Source organism: Pinus tabuliformis, chromosome J (genome assembly GCF_031772625.1).
Source record: "Pinus tabuliformis cultivar Carrire ecotype Pingquan chromosome J, CPIR1, whole genome shotgun sequence".
In the NCBI taxonomy this organism is placed as follows: domain Eukaryota; kingdom Viridiplantae; phylum Streptophyta; class Pinopsida; order Pinales; family Pinaceae; genus Pinus; species Pinus tabuliformis.
In genome coordinates this window covers 307125004-307141906 of record NC_142295.1, presented here as the reverse complement: position 1 = coordinate 307141906, position 16903 = coordinate 307125004, and the positions used below count along the sequence as shown (strand labels likewise).

Sequence of the window (16903 nt, the reverse complement as noted above, 5' to 3'; positions counted from 1 at the left end):
CTCCCTACCCAATCCGTATCTATGAAGCCCTAAAGCTTCAATCCCTCTGTCTGTCTGTACCACAATCTGAACTTAGATGTGCCTCTGAGGTATCTCAGCACATGCTTCGCTGCCTTCCAAAACAGTTTGGTAGGTTGAACCATAGCTTGACTCAGTTGGTTCACCGCAAAGCATAAGTTGGTCGTGTGTTCACCAGATACATAAGTGAACCCACCAGCTGCCGATAAACAGTAGCAGCTACTACCTCACCTGAAGTAGCATCCTCCTTCCTCCTGTTCCCAGCTAGATGAGTCTGCATGGGCTTGCACTTCTCCATGTGAAAGTGTGTGAGTATCTCATTGGCATACTTTCCTTGAGACACAAATACTTCACCATCTTTCTGCCACACCTCCATGCCTAGAAAGTAGTGTATAAGACCCATGTATTTCATTTCGAACTCTCTTGCAAGGTCCTCCTTGCAAGACTGTATCAGTTGATCACCACCTATCAAAATCAGATCATCGACATAAAGAACAATGATCAATGGTTTACCTTCTACCATGATGTGGTAAAGGTTCAAATCTGCTTCACTCTTGGTGAATCCCAACCCGGTGAAATAGCTATTGATCCTATTGTACCAAGCACGAGGTGCTTGCTTCATCCCATACAAATCCCTCTTGAGTCGGCACACATGCGACTCACGCTCGAAGGTCTTGAAATCCTCTGGCTACTCAATGTACACCTCCCCCTTAATATTCCCATTGAGGAATGTTGTCTTCACATCCATCTGATGGATCTTCCAACCCATTTGAGCTAATAGTGCCAACATCGATCTGATAGATGAGTACCTTGCTATAGGAGCAAAGGTCTCATCGTAGTCGATCCCCTTGACCTGTGAGAAACCACGGGCAACAAACCTTGCCTTATGTTTCTCAACACTGCCATTAGTTGCTTGCTTTACCTTATAAAGCCATCTTGAACTCACCACTAACTTGCCTTGAGGTCTTGGGACAACATCCCGCACACTATTCTGAATTATAGAGTCATACTCCTCTACCATTGCATCAACCTAGACTGGTTGCTACACTACCTCCTCGAATGAAGAAGGTTCGATATCTACACACTCCCCAACCAGGGCCATGTACCCATTGTATCGCTCGGGCAACCTCCTTTGTCTGTGTTGAGAAGATGGTTGTCCCACATTCTCCCGCACATCCAGCATCAACCTGTCAGCTTCCCTTGAGCATTTCCGCCCATCTTTGGAATTCTCAGCATGAGTGGATGCCTCCACTCCTGGATCCTTTGCATGCGGCTGCTCCACATCAATCTGAGGCTCCTCCTTCTTAGGAACTGAAAGCTCCTCCTCTACATGCAACTTGAGCTCCCTCTCAAGTGATAATCGCATGGCTTTCTGCTCGTCGAAATTCAGATCCCTGCATACCACTGTCCTCTGACTAGTAGGCAAGTACACCCGATAGTTGTGGGGTGTATCCATGTACCCCACAAGTATTCCCAACTCAGCTGTTGGATCCAGCTTCTTCCGGGCATCTTTGGTCACATGACAGTAAACCGATGATCCAAATATTTGGAAGTGACTCACATCTGGTTGCTTCCCGGAAATTTCCTCCATAGGTGTCTTCATTCCTAGTATATAGTGTGGGCTTCTGTTCTGTAAGTATACTGATGTATTGCATGCCTCAGCCCACAAATGCAGTGGTAGGCTTTGGTCATACAACATTGCTCGAGTTGCTCCCACAATCGATATGTTCTTCCTTTCGGCCACCCCATTCTGCTGTGGGTTATGGGGTGCCGTCAATTCCCGTTTAATTCCTTCTACAGCACAGAAATATTTAAACTATTGGGAGACATACTCTCCACCATTGTCGCTACGCAAGGCTTTTATTTTCTTTCCAGATTCTTTCTCTACCAAGGCTTTAAACTCACAAAACCTCAAGAAGGTCTGATCCTTCTTTTGCATAAAGTAGATCCAGCATCTATGAGAAAAATCATCAATAAAAATAACATAGTACCTTTGTTTAGTGGTGGAGGCTGTAGAGAAGGGTCCACAAACATCTGAGTGAACTCGCTCCAGGATTGCTCCAGCTCTATTGTCTCGATCCAGAAAGGAAGATTTCGCATACTTACCTAAGGTACAACCTTTTCATTTATTCGTCTGCTCCATTTTTTCCTTGGGTAGTCCGGTAAAAATCTGTTCCATGATCTTCAGGACTCCATGTTGCAAGTGACCCAATCTTCTATGCCATAGCTCACCAACATCTTGGCTCTGCACCATCTTAGCTTTGGAACTCAATGCATAACAGTCATCTACCTCCAGCTTTTAGAGATTCTTTACTTGAATCCCAATTCGCTTGGTCTATCCAGTACCGATATGCCTCAGGAATACCTTTCCTTTACTAAAGACTACATCATAGCCTTTATCTTCTAGCATAGTGACAGACACAAGATTCTTCTTCAGACCTGGTACATACTTTACATCAGTTAGGGTGAGGGGAGCTCCATTCTCCCTCTGAAACACAACCGTACCTTCACCTGAAACACGGTACTTTCCATCATCGCCCATCTCGATCCGCATCTGGAGATCCTTCTCCTCCAAGGTACTAAAAAGATTCTTGTCACCTAACATGTGGAATGAAGCTCCACTGTCCAGGTACCACACACATCCCACCATGGATGAAACCATGCATGCGATAAGCGAGAAATCCAACTCAAACTATGAGGCCAGTGCCTCACCATCAGATCCCTTCGAGGAACCCTTCTTGGATTTCTTCTGTGGACAATTCATAGCATAATGGCCCACTTCATGACAATGAAAGAATCGCACTTTCGATTTGTCAAACTTCTTCCCACCATGGGAAGAACCGGATTTGGGATGGGATGCCTTCCCTTTCCCTTTCCTCACCTTACTCACTAAGGCTAGATTTTCCTCATCATCTTGCTTCGATGAGGATCCATCTCTGGTGCTTCTTCTTATCTCCTCCTGCATCAAATCCGACCAAAGTCATTCCCAATCTAGAAGTTTTTCTCTTCCATTAACTGAGTCTTAGTAACTATGCCAGCTCTTAGGAAGATTGAGGAATGAAAGAGTCACCATGTCATCATCAGCAGTCATGATCCCTACACTTCCAAGCTCATCCCTGCAGGTGGTGAGCTTGTTCAGATATGTAGAGATTGTGTCGCCCTTTTCACACTTGATTTTCCGAAGCTTGTCTTTCAGCGCCAGCTTCCTCTGATTGTTGTTGTTCTAATATAGATCTTTCAATGTTTTCCACATTGAAAACAGTGTCTCCTTCCCATGGAGACTCGAGACTATGTGGTCTCGAACTCCCTCCAGAAGGATTCTCCTTGCTCTAGCCACACATTTCTTCCATTCCGCCAATTCTATAGCATCAGTCGGCTTGGGGACTTCTTGATCAATGAAGTCCTTTAGACCGTTATCCTCTAATACTGCTTCCATGCGATCCTTCCAGGCTATATAATTCGAGCTACCATCAAGGGCATACTCGAGTCTTAAACCGTTGAATGCCATTGGTGAAATTGAGATGTGATAAGAACTCGATTTCTATATTCAGGAACTTCAAACTTCGAACTTCTCCCTTCTTGTATACTATTCTTTGCTTTGATCACCTTTGCTCTGATACCATGTAGAAATTCCCACTGTAGATCAACAAATTATGCAATATACTAAAGCAAAATACAAGATCTACTTCTACAACAAACTTTGCAGAAGCTTAATCGAATATGAGCAAGATCAAATAGAACACATATAACTGAGAATGAGAAATCAATCACACATGAACACAGAAGAATAACCTGGGGAAAGCCTCAGCCTAAAACCCCAATCTCTATATTATCATACAAGTGGAAATATGTTCAAGTTACAAAAAGAATCAGCTCACAAGCTATCTTTCTCTCTCTGCAATCAAAAAATACAGCTCACAGACTGAATAGACACTAGATATGCCTTCCCTCAACCCTCAAAGCCTCATATTTTCTTGTGCAGCTTTTCTTGGGGTCCAATGATGCCACCTGTGTGAATTGGCCTCATCACACTCACTAAACTGAAGAAGTAACTGTGCAATCTCCAAGGAATGAATTCCTTCTACATGCAAGAGATATGCACAATGGAATATTCCTGCAACTGATATTACACTGTCCCTCCATCTGATGTCAACTGGGTCTTTGTCTGAACTGACATGCATGAGTTATTTATGAGAGAATATTCAGTTATCTGAAGTGCAACAGTTACATGCATGCATGCATTAACTAACTGAGCTCATAATTAATTCAACAAGCCGTTTGAATTAATCTAACTAGACTTGACTCAGTTAACTGAGCCAACTAATTACAACTCATCCTTATCTCTTTAGCTGATGGATAAATTCCTCAATCAATGGAGAAACTATTGCATGTCCCCACATAGACTTCATGTTTGATTTTCTACAACTAATTAACTCAAGATGAATTAATTAATTATTATACAAATAGCTGCTAAGATCAAATTCGAATTTTACTTCTCTATTTTAGTTCAAGGACTAACTAAAATAGGAAGGTATCCCGAAATTCTATTTATAGCAGTGCTAAATTTAACACTTCTATATTTAGCATTTCTTGTTGCTATTTTCAACAATAACAACCATGAAGATAGCATGAAAGGAAGTTTTCCTAAACTTTAATCATGCATGGATGATGAATATTTGATATTTTAAAATCAATATAAAAGCATAATGATGTTGTATGGTGTGACATATCATTAGTTGAGAGCCATCATAAGTGGCAAGGTAAGTAATGAGTCCTTAAAAATAATATGATAGTTGTGTAAATGGTATAAAAATGGAATTGATATTTTCCACGTTTTGAGTTACGTAGTGAAGTCAATTAATAGATTCCATGCCACAAGGAATATCCATTAGGTAAGTGTATAAGGGACCTATTACTATTATTGATGTGGTAAATACCATTATTGATGCGTTTACATTGATTTTGCTAACCCTTGTTAGGTGTATGAATGAAAATTGACAACATCTACATAGCATAAATGACGATATGCTGAAATTTAATGAGAATTTTAGACATGTGAAATTTTCTCCAAAATAGATCTATTGCTCAAATTAAAGTGAAATGGAAGCACTTCATCCCTGAGGATGCCCCCTTAGAGGTGAAGGAAAAAATGTGGGAGGCATTTCCTTCACTTCGCAAAAGTGATAAAGGTAGAGGAAACATTGAGGACGATGTTTAATTCAAGGGAGGAAAGATGTAGTACCCCTAGTGAAATTTCTTTTGCAAACATTTAATTTTATAATTACTTGTAAATATTGAAGTGGAAATAATGGTTATGGAGGCCAAGACTAAGTAGATTTACTTATGTAAATAATTCTACATTAGTAAATAGATGTGTCTTTTCTCTTGGAAATGATATGTGTTGCAAACATTTTATTTTATAATTACTTGTAAATATTGAAGTGGAAATAGTGGTTATGGAGGCCAAGATTAAGTAGATTTACTTATGTAAATAATTCTACATTAGTAAATAAATGTCTTTTCTCTTGGAAATGATATGGGAAATAGCACATGAGTAATTTGGGCTTCCTTATTGTCCATGTAACTATGGGGCTTCCTTATTTTTGGGCTTCCTTATTTTCCATGTAACTATTGGGCTTCCTTATTTTTGGGCTTCCTGATTTTCCATGTAACTATGAAGTGGTTAAGTCTAAGGGTGGACAGGAAAGAGGAAAGTGACAAAGATCACAACTGTAAACTTCTCAAATTCTCCCAAAATTCTTGGGAGAAATATTGGCACTAGGAAACAATATAACTAGAGAAAATTGGTATATTGAGTGGAAATATAAGCATAGCTAGAGAGAAATGTTATGCTGAGTGAAAACATAACAATAAGAATAGCTGGAGAGAAATGTTTATTTATGAAGGAAAAAAGTCTCTTTTTTCCTAAATTGAAAAATCCCAAGTAAATAAAAAAGGTGGGCAGACAAGTAGGATGTTGCTAGAAAATCTCTTGTGAAGGAAAATAATAAATACCACTAAGTAAAAACAATTTGGACATTATTTAGAGAACAAAGAGAAAGAGCAATAAACCTGAGCTCCGGGGGAGTTGTGGGGTGTGCAACTCATTGGTTGGGATGAAGACGTGATTTCTTGTAGCTTTCCTAAGGGAATTATTGCTCGTCATACAAGTCGTTAATTGTGTTTAAGAGCATATACTCTCTTGTGTAGTACATAATTGTTTCAATTTCAATGAGATATTGTCTATCTAGGGAACTAGACATTGTTAAATTAGTGGGATTTAATTGTTAATGAATGATATTGACTTATGGAAAAAGCTATAGTGAATGTGGTCAAATATTATTCATACATATTAAATAAGGGAGTTAATGTTATCTAGATAAGTATAATGACTGTGTTATAACATGATTTGATGCTCTTATGAATGTTTTTATTCATGAAGTAATCACTTATTTGTGAAAATGTGTATATACTAACCAGTGGGTTTCCCTTACTAGTTCCAAAATAATGTAGACTTCTATCGTATGAACCAGGAAATGGATTCTAACCAATGTATGGCATGTAGGTTATTGTGAGACAGAATGAAAAATGCTTCTATGAATACAAATAGCGATGATGTTGTTATGGTATAGTAAGGAAGGTAAAATTATGAATACAAATAGGGATGATGCTGCTATGGTATAGTAAAGAAGATAAACTTAAGCCTTAGACAGTAAAGTTGCTTGAGTTTAACGCATAAAATGCTAATTGAACATAGCTTGCCAATAGTTTGAGTATTTGTTATATGAATATGAGAAAGAGGTAGTGTAATTATCTGATAAATGAATATAATACACAAGTAGTATAAGAACTAAAGGAAACATGTAATAGAAATTCAGCAAGAGAAGCTAGTGTCATATATCTATTATTACATATTTAGGGACAAGCTTATCCAGGCATTCAAGCCATTAGTAGGGACAAGAATGTTAAGATTCTCTATAAGTAAAGGTCATAAAACTATGTTACCTAGGTAAGTTATGGTTACAAAAGGGTCTAACTTTAGATCTATGTAGTAAATAACAAAAAACATAGATTCATTTTATTCTCAAGATCGAGGTGTTACAAAAAAGAAAAAAGGAGCTTTTATAGTCTAAAGGCCCTCTTATGCATACTAAAATTATAAGGCCATAACTTCACCAGGGAAGGGAACAAATCCTTGTGGCTTATTAACTATCAAGGAAATAAACATACAGTGAAATTTCAATTAGGAGTAAATTCCATGTAGACACACATACCCAGTTTCAATTGTAACTAAGGGTAGATCCTATGAGTAAAATATTTAAGATTTGTTTCCAGTGGAAATACAGAAATTGAGACAAAAAGTGTATGCAGGATCGACAATAAATAATTATATCCTAATTCACTAAATGGAGATTAACTAATCATGATCCAATAACTTCAAGTAGCATATAATAATACTTGAATTTACAGTGTGGGAGATGAGCTTAGCCCAAAAGCAGAGGCCTGAAGTAACTTTGATATATATATATATATATATATATATATATATATATATATATATATATATATATATATATATATATATATATATATATATATATATATATATATATATATATATATATATAGATATATATATATATATATTTGAAAACAAATAGAACTCTTTTTCATACATTTGAATTGAGAACGTATAAGGAGACAAATTTCCATACATGGTAATAGGAAACCCAAAGTGGGATAATAGACCACAAAACAAACAAGAGTTGATCTAAAAGAAAAACATGATCTAAAATAGAACCGTAAGAGTTATTGTACTCTTGGTAATACAAGGACAAAATGTACCACATGAGAGTGTGTATAAGCAAATAAGGCACATGTAACGGGTATGTATAAATTCATTATATTAAGTAATAGTAAATGTTTGAATACAAGTGCTTGAGAGAGTAGTGGTAGCTAACTCACAAGCTATCAAAGATGTATATCCTCATAAAAGAACCTGAACCTAAACATTGAATCAATGTTTAGGTGTTTCCCTGAATATTCATAAATAAAATACATAAACCCTAGACCAGGGAATTTGAAGATGTTAAACAAAAATATTGAGTCTCAACCAAAATACTCAATTCATACGACGTATAAGAAAAGAGGATGCAACTAGGATTCAAGGGTATCTTACTTGCATGGAGAGAATTCATGTAGGGACATCGAGTAAAGGTTTACAACATACCTATGACAAATTAATACAGACTGTCAATAAAAGTAAGAGGAAGACTCCAGGTAAATGATGTACACTATGATATCTTTACCCAAAACAAATAGGGTATGAAGGAAAGTGAATTACCTGCACGAGTTTCTTTTCCAAGGGAAAATACTAGTACCACCTGAGGGAACAAAAAATATTAGTACAAATTGTTATCACTCAACAATAAAACCCAAAGAAGAAAAGAAAGTAGACACTATGAATTAAACCTTAATTATTATACAAAGTATAACCTTAAGGGAGGTATAATAGAGTATAAACTTGTGGGAAATATAACAGACTATAAACCCTAAGCGAGGTAAATGAACCTTGTACTTCTAGCTAGAAGAAGCAACTCATGGCTAAGCCTATAGGCTTAAGTCACAAGGAAATAAAAAATGCCACCCTTCAGCAAGCTGCAAGCAAAATCCCAATAGTGAACGATTCCCATAGACCCCTGCTCAATGCACTACACAGGAGTCAGAGACCAAAATAAAATGAGGGAAAAGAAAGGTTGAAACTCAATAAACAAGTGACAAGGGAGGAAACAAGAAATTATTTGTAGTGTATAATAACCCTATTCGATGAAGGGTTTAACTAGGAGTTTGTCGAAAGATTACCCATGTTCCAATACGCGCACAAAAATTAAATGTATTAAAAACATAAGAATAGCACATAACTATTCAGTGAAACGAAAAGGAAGTGTTAGGAGAAGTAAATATTCATATGATTTATTTGATACTCACTTGTAGAAACCCTCTATGGCTAAAGTTAACATAAAGTCACCATGAGAAAAAGGGTGTTGAAGGAACAGAGACTTTAGAAATGTCTCAAACACCAATCTAGTAGCCCAAAAATATTCAACTTGCAAAAGCTACCCAACAAAAGAGATTTTAGAAATGTCTCAAACACCAATCTAGCAGCCCAAAAATATTCAACTTGCAAAAGCTACCCAACAAAAGAGGATTAGATGAACAATTAATTCATATATTGCTAAATATAAAAAAGAGAACAATAACACGGATAAACGCCTGGTCCAAACTTAAAATACTTACCATCCACTAGCTCATTTGAAACCCAAGCCATCTGTCAGATGACATAATTGGTGGGTAGGAAACAGGGTAAATGCCTGAGTAGCAAAGAAACCAGAGGCAGAGTCGTTGACAACTAAAGACAACAAAACAAATGAGTTGTGGGAGGGTAGTCTACCCTAGAAAAACTCGATGAGTTGATTCATCGTTGGATTGTCGCTAAAGATCCCCACCATTCAAACCTTGACCATCATGTGAACAAAGAAAGTGGGACATGGCTAAGGACACCATGTGGCCAGGTTCATGTGGGTGCTAAAGGGGGAAAACCACGTATATAAAGAATTGAGAACCCAAATGAAAGAGTAAGATCTAAACCATAAAAGAGAATAAGTCTCAAAGTTAACTGTTTGAGCATAATGATAAGGCTCTCATGCATATTTCAATGTGGTGTTGTTTTAGGTTAGTTTATAACATTTATATATATGATCATAATGGATCCACAGGTTATCACCTAGGATAATTAAAAGGATGACCATGTGGAAACAACTTCTCCTAGTGCCCATTGATACACATAACTAGAGAAAAATCATTTTACAATAAGAACAAACTGATATCTATATATATATATATATATATATATATATATATATATATATATATATATATATATATATATAGATATATATATATATATATATGCATTAGGAATGCCAAATATTATGTAAAATGCTTTTTTCATATAGTAATGGAGAGAACCATGGTAAATTTTAGGGGCGAATTTTAGCCCAAGGGCAAAATTTAAGGGGTTTTTCATTTTAGAGGGGCAAAATTTTTATAAAACACCCATTTCATATATTTAGCCCAACTTTTATTTAAAAAATAATTATTTTTTTCATTTTAGCCCAAAACAAAAGGGGCGGATAAACTATGAAAAGACTCATTTGACCCGATTCGCCTAGTTTGGGAGGTTATATTCCATTACAATCGCCCGATTTTCTGCTTTGCAATGTTAAATTTGTTTGCAATTGCCCATTTTCTAGTTTGGGAGGTGGTTTTGGAGGTTGTATTTGGTCCCAATCGCCCTGATTTCTTCTGTGAACAGCTCCCTATTTTCAAATGTGGTTTTCATTGATGGAAAGGGTGTAAATAAATAAAAATATAAATAAAGTGGAGGTATGGTAAATAAATAAAACCTCCTTTTATACTTACTCCAAAGGAATGGTAAATAAATAAAAATATAAATAAACTAGAGGTATGGTAAATAAGTAAAACCTTTTTTTTATGTTTAGTCCATAACCCTTTTTCTATTTAAGAAGGATCAAAAAAGAGGTTTTATTTAAGTGAATACTATGGGTCAAATACCATATTTATAAAAGAGGTATGGTAAATTAATAAAAATATAAATAAACGAGAGGTATGGTAAATAAATAACACATTTTTTTATATTTACTCCATAAGTAGCCTATGGGCCAAATACCGTGGACCAAATTATTATTAATACCATGCAAAAAAACATTATTAACCCTAATATTAGTATTAATAAAAATAAATATGGCACATGGTATTGACCCATGGTATTCACATGGAATGTAGCCTATTTAAAGGGGGGAATTAAACCAGCATAGATCCATCTTTACTCTGGATCTACTAAGCACCAAAAAGGATCAAATATCGTGATATGTAAACTAGCATAGAGTGAAAAAATATTTGATCTCTCTGGGGGCTAGGTAGATCAAGAGTAAAAATGGATCTTGTAATTTAATGTCACTTAAACATTTTAACTCGGTTAAAAAAAATCAATTATTAATTTTATTATTTTTTATAAATTACTAATAGTATTTTTTAAGCTCCAGGTTTATGATAACCCATGGTATCGACCCATGGTAATACCATGGTATTCATGTGAGCATAGACTATTTAAAGGGGAAATTCTATCAGCTTAGATCCATCTTAATTCTAGGTCTACAAGTGTTGAGAGAGATAAATAGATTTCATCCCTGTAAGAGTTTGGTAGATGTGGAGTTAAGATGGATATAGGTTTGCTTTTATGATAATGAAGATATTAAATAGACTTAGGAAATTATATTGCAAAAAACATCTTAAGGTGAATGGTTAAAGATACATTTAGTCACTTCACAAAAGCTAGTAATAAATACCAATATCTCCATTAATATTGGTTTTTCTGATTTAACAAAAAAAAAACAAAACAGTGAAATCTTATCACTCTTTCCGCATCACCCTCGTAAAAGAGAGATAGTCGCTGCCCAGATTTCCCACCATTTTTTAAACATTCTCAATATGATATCTTCATGAAAAGGTTAAGGTACTGATGTTGGATTAATTGTTTGAAAAATATGTTGGTTTATGCAACCTTTCATCTTCTCTGTTATTCTTAGTTTGTCGTAATGATCTGTAGGGGTTGGACTACTACACCATATTGTCCTAAAAGGCGAAGATTGTGCACCAAAAAGGAAATTAATCCACATGTTACAAGGCTACTAAAAAATGTAAGACGTATGAAGGTAGTGAATTATGCTAATAAGTAATTTAGATTAGGAGAGACGTAATTAAATTTTATTATTTAATTGAAGATTTCCAATTAAAAATAATAAATCTACATTTATATATTTATATATTGATTGGGGACAACCAACACTTCTTTCCATTAGATCCTCTTCAGGCCTTTGGGATACCTACTACTTTATTATATTATATAGTTGGGGCTTGCTACTTGTTGGCGTGTTGGGGTAAACAAACTTGATGTGTTTTTTTATCTCGCACTTGGATTCTATGGAATAAGGAAGAAATTTGATTTGCAGTTTCTCATCCTGATAGATAAATTATTGTAGATGAAGATTTTGATCTTAGCAACTCTATCACAAGGACATTCTGTATATTTTATTGTTTCTCAGTACAAAATAAAGCAATTTTTTTAAAAAAAACTCAACATTGGTTGCATTTAGGAGCAAAAAGTTGTCTCCATGTCTTCTTCACGCAAGAAAGTTGTATGGTCCAATGATCCTACCATATGACTGTTGACAGCTAGCTTGCAGTACAAGGCTATCTTTGATGATGAAGTAGTAGTAGTAGCTTGGTGGTGGGGAAGATTTGGAAAGTTAAATCTTCAATGAAATCCATGATTTTTATGTGGTTGGCCCTAACGAATAATGTTTTGATGTGAGAGGTTCTACAAAATAGGGCAAGGTAGGGTCCTGGAATTTGTACTCTATGCAAATGTGAAGGGGAAACAATAGACCACGTGCTGGTGTTCATTTGTATTTTTAGTCAGGAGGTATGGGGTGTTATTCTCCCCTTATTTGAGGATAGGGTACTTGGTAGGAGGCTTCCTTGTTGGAATATTTGATGATAGAGCACTCAAATAACATATATCATTGCCCCTGATTGTCTCTGGATCCATTTGGACAGGAAAGAAGGAATAACAATTTTGTAGACAAGGAGATCCCTCCTTTTCAGGTACATCATCAAATAAAATACCTATATGAAGGCATAAAAATGACTCCAAAGGTTAAAGTTCCAAGGTGGGTTGCAATCTGGAGGTTGATAAAACTTATCCATGGCCTTTCTTTGTCGGTGCTTACCAAGGTGATATTATTGTTATATATAATATCCACAAATATGTGTGATATTATTGTTCTATATATTATCTGTGATTCGAACCCAAGTCAGTTGCTCCTGCATGTGTGATATTCTTGTTCTGTATATTATCTATGATTTGAACCCAAGTCAGCAACGTGCAGGAGGCAAATTCAAACTGGTGCTGCTTTTGGTGTCTTTCATGTCTACCTCTGCCAGAGAATTATCCACAATACATCAAGTTTTGGATTCACATGTCTCCCGATATTTGATTATTTTTCACATTTTGAAGTGGGCACAAAGGATAGCTCTTGTTTTAGGTGCAAACATATTCATTGCAAGTCATAATGGGCAGTGGAGCAGTAGGGATGGGCTTGTTGGGTCAATATAATTTGAACCCAACTGCAAATTTGATGCCCAAAACTTCACAACTAGTTTTGGGGGTTCCCTGGCAACAAAAAAGAAGAAAATTAGGAGGTTTGAAACTTTGAGGTCGTGCCCATCATATAAACCCTTTGTATCACAACAAGCTTGACAATGGGAAATCCTTTAGCGTTCATGCTGGCGCAACCCTGCAACTTCCCAAGTGTGCATGTTGTTCACAATTCACGCTATGATTTATTTATTTATGTATTTGTTTTTGGTTGAAATTGCTACATGTATAGATAGCCTGTGTGACATCCTTGATAATATTGCCATTTGAAGACCAAGTGAAGAAAGCATAGATCATAGTTGAATATAGTTTAACTTGGAGGTGTTTAGAAAATTCAATTGTGAATTGAGTTGCTGCAAATAAGTTTCTTATCTTCATTTAATGAACTATGTCAAATACCTCGGTTTTATTTATAGTTTTGTTGAGTTAATGGTTAGTGAATGGCTTGATAAAGAATTTGTTCTTGATCTGGATTCCCCTCGGATGCCAGCAAACAGAAATTTTAGACCTCAATAATATAATTAATGCTCCTGCCAAACCGTGCCTCAGTTACCGAGGGTACTAAATTTATTGTGATTTATTTATCTAGTTTGCAAATTACTCCATGCAGAAGGAAAGCAGAGCTTTGAGATCCTCCTCTGAGTGAGCTCGATCCTGAAATGAATGTGATAATTGAGAAAGAAAAGCAATCGCAATTCAATGGCTTGGAACTTATCTCTTCAGACAATTTTACATCCTGGGTGGTTATGGAAGTTGTTGGATCATGTATAACAAACAAGTATTCAAAAGGACTCCCTGGTAAGAGGTAAGTGCCTAAAGATATAACTTGGAATGTGAAGAATGGCACCATCATGATTGTGATTGTGTATGAGCTACTTGGCAGTTTCTTCTATCCACTTGGTATTTTTTTCTTGTTAAACTCAATTTCTCTTAGCTTTTGGACCTGTACTTTTTAGTTTGAATGTTTGACATGTGTGTAATGGTTTCTGGGTTCAGTGTTATAGTGTAGAGACCTGCATTTGTTGCATGAGTATCTGTTATCATAATGATGGATACAGTTGTTGGACACTTTTCTATATTAATTCACTATTGTGTTGGGTTGGCATTTATGCCACGCATATAATATGTTGGCAATGAATTCATTCACCAAAGTGAGAGGCTTTGCTAGCAGAGGGCCCTAGAAGCATTCCATCTTGACAATAGTACATGGGGTGTTAATTTTCAACCATTATCTCGATCCCCAACTAATTTTGTTGTTTATACAACTCTCCTCCAACCACATCATCGCATTATGGTGTGTATGGTTCTAAACTACGAACCTCCTTTGATAAGATTATCATTCCTATTTGGGCATGTAACATGTGAAAATTTTCTTTGCAACATTTAGGGTTTAGACTTACCACATGGAGGGAATCTGTCTCATGGATTCATGATAGCAAAAAAGTGAGTATCTGCTACATCAATTTACTTTGAATCAATGCCATATCATCTAGATGAGTCCACAGGTGAGCTCACATTTCCAGTCTAATAATAATTAGGAGGGAAACAGTTCCATCATTGACAAATATTGAACCAATCTTTTGGGGAAGTGTTCAAAGTGTTAATGGTCGGGTTTGTTTTCTTGGGTTATAGGATTCATTGACTATGAGATGCTTGAGAATAATGCCACCCTTTTTAGGATCAAGCTTATCATTGCTGGTGCTAGTGCATATCCCCGATATATTGATTACCCTCGCATGAGGTAGGTATTGAAGCTAGGTATTTCTACAGAGCTTATAATGCAGTCCTTTCAAAAAAAATTCTTTCCAGCAATGTTTATTCTAGCATATTTTATTAATATGTTCTTATAGTATGTAATGTTGGATTTTTTTATGATTTTTAGTACTAAAAAGTTTGTGGTTTGGGAAGATTGCCAATACAGTTGGGGCATACTTAATGATGGACATGGCACACATAAATGGTCTCATCGTTGCTTCTATAATGACCAATCCATTTGATTTTTGTGATGTAGTAACAACTACAACGCACAAGGTGAGTTGATGTTATTAATTTTCTCTACACTTCACCCTTTCGATTAAAAATATGACTATATTAGATGGATATTTTTTTGGATCTATCTTAATGCTATATATCTGTGCCATTCCCCCCTTGTAGAAGAAAAATAATCCCATTAATGTTCAAGAAACGGCGAAGAACTAAAACAAATATGCCATTCCCATCATAGGAGGAGTGATTATAGAGTTAAGAGGTGTAGATTTTCCTTTTGACTCTCTTACATGTGCTTTGATTCAGTTTCCTGTTTTCATTTTTTTTATGTTCTCTCTGTTTCTTATCACTACTAGATCAAAGCTTTGATGAAATTCATTATGTTTCTTTAATTGTTTTTCAATTGTTTCACTTTTTTCCTTTCATTTTTATCTTTCTGATATTTTTCATTCTGAAATACTTTCGGATTGGAGGGTTGTGATTTTTAGTCTTTACGAGGTTCTTGGGGAGGCATGATATTCTTTAGGAAGGAACCAGTATTAGGGATCAACCTAGAGACAACCATAAAAAATGTAGGTTTTCCAGGGTTACACGTCAATCTGAGTTCTCCTTCCTTTCCTCCATCATCCATATTGTTCTCCTGCTCACTAATATCATAATATTGGATATATATTTTTTGTATCATTTCGTTTCTAAAAGATACATGAAATAATTTGTGGCTTTCTAGGGAGGACCACATAACCATACCATAGGAGGGTTGGTTGTTTGTTTAAAACATGATGTAACTGCAGAGTTCAAGGCTTATCAAGTACAAGTGTAGCACTCTCACATGTCTAAGCTTCCATAAAATTCATGCATGTGAATTATTTTTTGAATGGATTTTGTTTCTTATTAAAGGTAAAATAGTTTTAGTAAGTTGTAGAAAATTGTTGAGCCCTTGCAAAGAGTCTAATGGATTTGGGTTACAATTTGGTGTCTGGTGGTAGTGAAAATCACCTAGTTCTAGTTGATTTGAGGCCCTTGGTAAGGATCCTCTATTCATATGCTGGAGTACACAACCTACTTGTATATTGATTTCTATTGGATTTAGTTGGTTGAATGTAACATGGTATATATTAATGGGCTTGGACAAGGCATTGATGGTGTAAGAGTAGAGGATGTTTTGGACGTTTCTTCTATCACACTAAACAAGAATTGTGTACTAGGTTACATGAATTTTTTCTTTGTATATTTAGATGTAAGGGATTCATTGATTTTCCTTTCTCCATGGGATGATATAGCTTACTTTAATACCTTACATTTTCAGGTGATAAAAGTGTTATGGTTCCTGGTGGTATATGCATAGGGACTCCTGCATTAACCACTCGTGGGATTCTTGAGGATGACTTTATTAAGGTTGCAGATTTTATCCATGAGGGGGTGCAGATAGCCATTAAGGCTAAGGGCTTTATGAAAAGTACAAAATTAAAATATTTTATAGAATTTATTAATTCAAACAATTTCCAGCTACAAAATAGCATTGTTGATCTCAAAAAGCAGGTTGAATCATTTGCTAGCCAATTTCCATTGTTTGGTGTTGGCACTGAAAATCTTAGTTAG

The 16903-nt window shown here is 35.8% G+C and overlaps 1 pseudogene; it reads left to right on the top strand.

Annotated features, from left to right (window-relative positions):
- The window catches only part of LOC149226965 (serine hydroxymethyltransferase 3, chloroplastic-like), a 53423-nt pseudogene extending 36520 nt beyond the window's left edge, over positions 1-16903 (top strand).